We start from the raw sequence: 7,480 nt of genomic DNA on the forward strand, positions 1-7,480 counted from the left end.
AGAGTGAACCTGGGTGGGATGGTGCCTCTGTTTGTCCCTGGGACCTTAGGAGAAGGACTAGTTGTTGCTTAAGTCTTCCCCTGGGAAGGAATTTTGGCAACGCTACATTCTCTGTGGGAATTTTATTGATCTAGGAAAGAGAGAGGATAGCGGGAACATGTTGCAGAACCAAAAAAGCCAGTAGTGTAAGCCCAGTCCTCAAGGCTGGCACACTCAAGACCCAAGGATAGCCAGAGTTCTCAGTTCAAGTCCCACAACAGGAAAAGACCAACGTTCAGCTTCAGATAGAGCATCCTGTCACAGAGTATGAGCCATGGCATTGTCACACTGCGTGTGAGATGGATCTGGGTAAATGGACTGGGTTCTATTGTCACGGTCACAGTTTATAGCAGAAGTTGGCATGAAACTATTTGTGGTGCTCAGTAGGGACAGAAGCAAAGGCTATGGAAACCTTAAGACACATGGCTTGATTCTGCCTAGGAGGTTAGGGTCAGTCACCACCCAGAAGTCTATGAGAAGGAGGGAGTGGGTGAGGGTACGCCTCAGGGAGAGGAGACCTCACACATCCTCAAGGGCATGCATGCTTATGGGCTGATCAAGTTGACTGGTACAGTTGCAAAACTCCCCGTTACCTGACACAACCCACACAGGGTTGGACCCTGTGCCCAGGTGTTTACCACAGGTCCCAGACGTTGGGTGCTCAGTTTACTGTGATGGGCATCACTTGGTGCACCCTGGCCTGTTAGTTTTCTACTCTTTAGACTAGGAGTTCTCAACCTGCGAGTCATGACCCATGCCGGGGTGGGGGTGGGGTTCACATATCAAATATCCTGTGTATCACATATTTGCAGTGTGATTCCCAACAGTAGAAACATTACAGTTAGGAAGTAGTAATGAAATAATTTATGGTTGCGGGACACCATGACATGAGGTACTGTGTTAAAGGATTGCAGCACAGGAAGGTTGGAAACCACTGCTTTCTTTAGATCAAAGCTGAGGAGCTCCCAGGCTAGATATGGATGCAAAACCCTAGTTGGAGCTGAGCCCCAGCAGGGCGCTTCTGGAGCTGACATTATGGTTCATTGGCTGTCCTGGTTCCCTTTTTTAAACCCCAGTTACTGAGCTCTGCAGAATTTTCCCAGGTGGCCCTTCCAAAATAATCCCTAGTATTTTGATATTAAGTAGACTTGCATTATTTCTACTCAAAATTATGATATGCACTTAAGTTCAGTTCCTTAACCACCGGCTCAGACAATGGCTGGGTGCCCTGGTTTTAGCATCTACTGGGGCTGGTTCTTCCTAAGGTGCAGTGCAAGCCTGACCAGGCTGATACGGGACATAGAAGGATAAGCTAAAGGAAGCCGGGCTGGGCCTGATCTTGCCAGAGTACCCAACCTTCAGTGAGTGGTGTGAATTTGAGTGTGTGACAATGTTACAAGTCCTCCTCATCGTGAACTCTAAAAATTCTTGTTGGCTAGGAGGCAATGTCTTCCTCTTCCTTGGGACGTAGAAGGAAGCTATCACATCACACATTCTGGGTACATTACACAGTTAATTAATGTCTGCATGAAGATTTTAGTTGCTTTTTCCCTGCTATGAATGAAGTCCGCATGATCTCCGGTCTGTTTCTATGGTTTCCTTCCTCTGTTCAGATACATTAATCGGCCTGTCAGTTTATTATGGATTTTGCTGCCTTTCTTTCTCCTCGAATCTGAGTCCATATTAATTTAGTCTTCATTTCAACAGTGTTTAAAAATAGAACAAAACTGTTTTGACTAGCACACAATCAAGAGCTAGCTGTTGAAGGAATGTCTCCGAGCGGTCTACGCCTCCACTGCCTTTTCCTTGTCATCTCTGAGATGTGGCTGTGCTCCCCTGCCTCAGAGTAAGGTGAGGCAGCTGCAGCTTTCTCAGTGATTCTCCAGGTCAGCCATCTCAGCCGAGCTCAGAACTGCACTTGCACTCCCAAGGCTGACCCCGGCAGACACGCCCTTCCGGAGGAAAGCTGGGAAGCGCCACTTTTATTTGTGGTTGAAGAACCTCATCCAAAGATGCTGGGTTGTCACCTGCGCTTCTCCAATGAGGCCACACCTTCAGTCCAACTGCGCAGCACATTATCCCCCTGCGGTGCGGCTGGCAGGAGCGCTCGTTTGCTCGGTACACAGTGTGTTGCAGAGGTTAAGTACATGAGCCTTGGGGCCAGGCCTGGGACAGGCTACTTACTGGTCTCTCTTACTGGCTGAGAGGACTGGAGCTACCTTCTTCCTGACTTCTCCGAACCTCCCAATTGCTTACCTACAAGATTAAGGGAACGAAGGTCTACTATTGCTGGGAGGTTCAGGTTAGACGGTATGCAAGTACACACCAGTGCCTCCGCCAACAATAGCTTCTGTTATCTTTTATACCTTTTGGTAACCTTTGGGTCTTGAATGTCACCTAGATATCCAGAGTGATGCTATAGCAGATGGTATAATTTTTAGGAGATGGGGTCCTCTAAGAGGTATGTAGCTCATTCATTAGAGTGTGCCCCTAAAGAGATTGAGGCCCCTTAACGCCCCCTTCCTGCTCTTTGGCTACCAAGCCATGAGGGGAGATGATTGCTCTACAATGTGGCTGCTGTTACTGCCACTCTGCAGTCTCATGGGAGGCCTGAAGGTGACGGAGGACTTCCCCTACTTTACCCCTACCCGGGCAGAGCACGGGCTGGAGCCTCTAAGCCTCTCAAGGAATGGTTTCTCTCTAGTGATTGTTTATTTAAGAAAGGTTTGATGCTGGCCAAAAGCCAGTACTCACCATTGGTGACATGCTAAAGCCATTTCCTGATACTGGTGACATGCTCCCTGAGCCTGGATTTGTGACGCTTGTTGGCCCACATGTCTACATGTCTTTTGATTGTTTTGAGACAAAAAAAGGCCAAACTCCCACCTCAGCCTCCTAAGTGCTGGGGTTTGGCCTGGCTGATTTCTTGTTTTTCAAAAAGCATACCTACTACATGCTGGCTACTTTATTAGACACTTTTTCTGTACACTCTACAATTTTATTTCCATAGCAACCCTACAGGAAGGTACTCCTACCTCTCTGAAGCAAAGGGGATCCTTGAGGCTCAGCGGTGGAGACCAGGTCATCTACCTGTCAGGGAGAGAGTCAGACCTTGCTCTGGTCTCTGATTTTTGTTTTTCTTACATCTTTGAAGACTGAAACCCTCATTGCTCTCAACTTTATAGTCTCTGTTTTGTGGGCGGGAGTGCTCTGTAGCTGTCTAACAGGATTGCAGGGTGGTGGTTCAAACAACAGGAACATGTCTCCCTCTCCTGGAGGCTGGAATCTCAGACTGCAGTGTTGGCAGGACATGTGTTCTCAGTGTACTTTGTTCAGCTTGCAAACGGCGTCTTTTCCCTATGTCCTCATGTGGTCCTTTCTCTGCAAGTGCCCAGTCTCTTCTAGTAAGACGCCAGTCATATTGGGTTTGCCTGTCCTAATGCCCTCTTTTTATGGTCTTTAGCTTTCTAAAAGTTCTCTCTCCCCATGAGGTTACATTCTGAGGTACTGGGCATTAATTACGGCTTCTGTAGACACATCGGCATGACAAAGAAGGCTTGTTATAAATACACCTGCAATCACTGTCACTAGGACTTGTCACATTTGATGATGTCATAAGAGCCTGTTTCTCATCACAGTTGGAAAGGCTATAAAGAAAAAGGTCTGCGTATGAACTTGACATGGGCCCAGTGTGACACTTGAGGTGTTGAAGGAGAGCATATGGGGACAGACTGATGAAACATCGTGGAGGAGATATGCTAATGGTTGTATTAGTTATTCATAGTCTGTATACACATATATGTATAGAATTTCTATTACTATATGTAGGAACTATGGTACACATTTGCATCTAGAGAGTAAAACACAATGACTAAAGCACGTATTTTGTATACATATATGCAGTATGAGTGTATGTGTGGTATGTCTTTAGTAGTGTAGTGGCTGTAGCGTGAGTTATACTTTATATATCCGTATATGTATATGAGCACACAGTATACACATGTATACGGTCTGTTTGTGATAGCATCTTCAGTGATTATGATGCACTCCTTGGGCTGCCGGGGGTGGATGTCTTCCTTTCTGATCATAACTCATCATTACCGTCTCGAGATGGCTTTGCCTCCTTTCCAGCTGCATGCACTACAGCTTCCTTAGAGATTTAAGCCACCGACTTCCCTCATTTTGCAGTAATGACAGCCCCCAGGAAATGCACAGATTGGATTAGCACACAGCACTGTTATTTCAGCACCCCGGGGAGCCGCAGCTGTGACTCACAGCTGCGAAAGGCTGCTTCAGCCCCACTCACTTCTCCTTAAATCAGCAATGACCTAGACAAACGAACTGGGATGCCCGGGGAATTCAGCTGGAGTCGGTGCTCTGGCAACTGGAGGCACACAGGACAGAAGGAAAATTTAATGGCTGCCAACAGCTGAAGCTGTAAGCCAGAATTTACGGATTTGTCCATTGTGGTCCTCCAGAGCTCCCAGAAACTGACAAACTGTTTAAATGGAAATGTGGTAGCCGTCCCAGGCTCCCCTAACTTTCTCATGTCATTGAAATGTGTGCATCTGCTTCCCATGTAACATTTTCAAGGCTAACCAGCTCCGTACAGCACATTTTTAGAGCTCCTAACAGGAGTGAGGTGCAATGTAGGATTCCTAAGGAATTCGTAAACCATCGAAGAAGACGTCGTATGCTTCCAGCAGCCCGTGACAGGCACCGAGGAAGCTGGAAGGAAGTATGAGGTAAGCAGATGGGAAGGAAAGATTAATTCTGATACGTGTGTGGGGAGCCATCAGCGAGACATTTCTCTCTGGAGAGAATATGGGACCTGGGTCTTCTCAGACTTTATTGCTTCCTTTGCTTGGGTTATAGAGGGTGAGGGGGGCGTGGAACGCATCCAAAGGAAGCACGTTGCTGGCGTCCTTGAGAGCAAAGGTAGTGCTAGTGAGGAGAGTAAGAGCTTGTGAGGTGCGGCTCTGCACAGATGGAAAAAGAAAAGAAGCTGAGATGAGGTGCAGCAGGCTGGCTGTCTTCTCAGAGGATTAGGACCTACCTATGCTGCACACACTATCGACAGTGTCCAGTGCTGTGAAAGAACCCTGCCCCATATATAGTCCTCACAGTGACACACTGGCAAACGGTAACGGGGGGCGAGGGGGGGCGGACAGGTTCATTTCAGATGTGAACACTCTCAATTTGCCAAATGGCACTTTGACAATTTTTTATTGTTATTGATTACTTTTGTTGCTTTTAGGAAGCTTTAAAATATAGTCTGTCTATCTATCTATCTATCTATCTATCTATCTATCTATCTATCTATCTATTATCTATTTGTCTATCTATCTATCTATCATCTATCATCTATCTATCATCTATCTATCTATCTATCTATCTATCTATCTATCTATCTATCTCTATCTATTATCTATCTATCTATCTATCTATCTATCTATCTATCTATCTATCTATCTATCTATCTATCTATCTATAATTTATTACCAATCTTCTCTTACTGATTGTGGCTCTTATTTGTCGGACAACGTTTTAGTGATCTTAAAATGTTGTACTTAAAGCAGGCAGTGGTGGTACACACCTTTAATCTCAACACCCAGGAAGCAGAGGCAGGTTGATCTCTGTGAGCAGAGGCCGGCCTGGTCTACAGAGCATGTTCTGGGACAGGTAAGGCTACAGAGAAATCCTGTCTCCATAAAACCGAAACCAAAACCAACAAAACAAAAGTTGTATTTATACTCAAAGCACTCTCGAGGCTGAAGCAAGATTGTGGGTTCAAGGCTGGACTGTGCTACGCAGTGAGTTTGAGGCCAGGTTGGGCTCTACAGTGAGAACCCACCTTTTAAAAACTGGATTTAGCTCTTAGTGAATTGCTCACAAAAATAGTTAAAAAATCAAAGTATCCCATGAAGCCTTTTTTTTACTTCATATGTGGTTACTATGGTCAATTAAAGAAGACATTTCTTTTCGTGCATGTCTGTGTGAGTGTATGCTCATGTATGCTGCTGCCTAAGGAGGCCAGGAGAGGGTGTTGGATCCTTTGGAGATGGAGTTACAGGAGGCCTAGTGGGACAGTGATTCTGTGTTCTCTTGTTCTGTGCGTCTCTCTAGTTGCAATTATGACCAATTGTTAATTTACTGAAACTTCCAGTGCCCAAACTGGGGGATCCTTGGCAACTCAAGCTGATTGACACTTTAGGAAGTAATGCCTCTTGCAACAACCTTTCTGCAGGTACCCATCTTCCACCTCAGTTCCATTCACGGGAGACTCCAACTCTTAGTACAGACACAAGTTTGCTCTAGCCTTTAATTCCCACCTCTCTAGATTACTATTTACTTTACGACAAATATCATTTGCGGGATCCCCTCTTCCCACCACACCTCCCATTCCTCTTGGTGTGGACAGGATCTCCTTAGCTCTTTCCTGAAGCCTTGCTCAGCCTTTTCTCCTAGCCTATCTCTCTTCCCCTCTTCCATTCACAAACCTGAAGAAGCATTCTCTATCGGGCAGCCCACAGCCACCACACATCCCTAAGTTCCAGTGAATCCAACAGAAGCCAAGAAAGGGAATGCCTACCCAACAAAGACACGACAGATGTCAACACCTAACATCACACGCTTGGACAGCAGTGCAAAGGCACTAACACGGAGAGTCAGACAATAGACCAGAGCCCAATGACCCTTAGAAGTGCCGTGTAACTGAAGCACAAGACAAGGACTGCAAAACAGCAACTGTGAATATCTTCAAGGACTTTGACAAAATGTGAATAAATACCGTAACAAAGTCTGTGAAAATACAAACAGTGGGATAAAGTAATGGCAACGGTTAACAGAGTGGACATAGAAATAAAATCACCAAAGAAGACCCAAACACAGATACAACTGGAGATGAAAACTTTAAGGAGTCAAACAAAACCTCAGACATAGAGCCTCACCAAAATAGATAGGATAAGACCTGGAAGAGAGCATCCAAGGCATTGAAGACAGGGTACGTGCTAACTGGTTTTATGTCAACCCCCATAAGCTGAAGTCATCTGACAGGAGGGAACCTCAACTGTGAAAATGTGTCCCCTGCTCCCAGAGGCATCACAGGTATGGCTGCTGTGTGTGTCAGTAGGTGGCAGGGAGGAAAGAGGCTATGTCTACACTCTGTATTCTGACGTTTGACCATCTGAGTGATCAGTAGTCTAACATTCCCTGAAGAAAGCAAGCCCGTGATGACCACTAGACCAGTGCCAGGGATCAGTCCTGCATCAGGAAAGCCTAGATGGGCTCCCAGGACAGGGAGCAAACCAGAGGCATGAGTGTGAGAGAGCTGGGCCTGCCACTTGTCTGCCATGTGGCAGCATGGGCAAAAGAGAGATGTCCTCCCCTGACACTTGCCCCTTGCCTCCTACTGTAGGTGGGAGAGCTGACTCTGGGTCAT

General features: G+C 46.2%; 1 pseudogene; it reads left to right on the top strand.

Moving 5' to 3' along the window:
* Nucleotides 1-7,124: 7,124 nt before the first annotated feature.
* LOC116914130 lies at nt 7,125-7,249 on the top strand (annotated as a pseudogene).
* Nucleotides 7,250-7,480: the final 231 nt, after the last annotated feature.

Source organism: Rattus rattus, chromosome 12, assembly GCF_011064425.1.
Source record: "Rattus rattus isolate New Zealand chromosome 12, Rrattus_CSIRO_v1, whole genome shotgun sequence".
NCBI classification, from domain to species: Eukaryota; Metazoa; Chordata; class Mammalia; order Rodentia; family Muridae; genus Rattus; species Rattus rattus.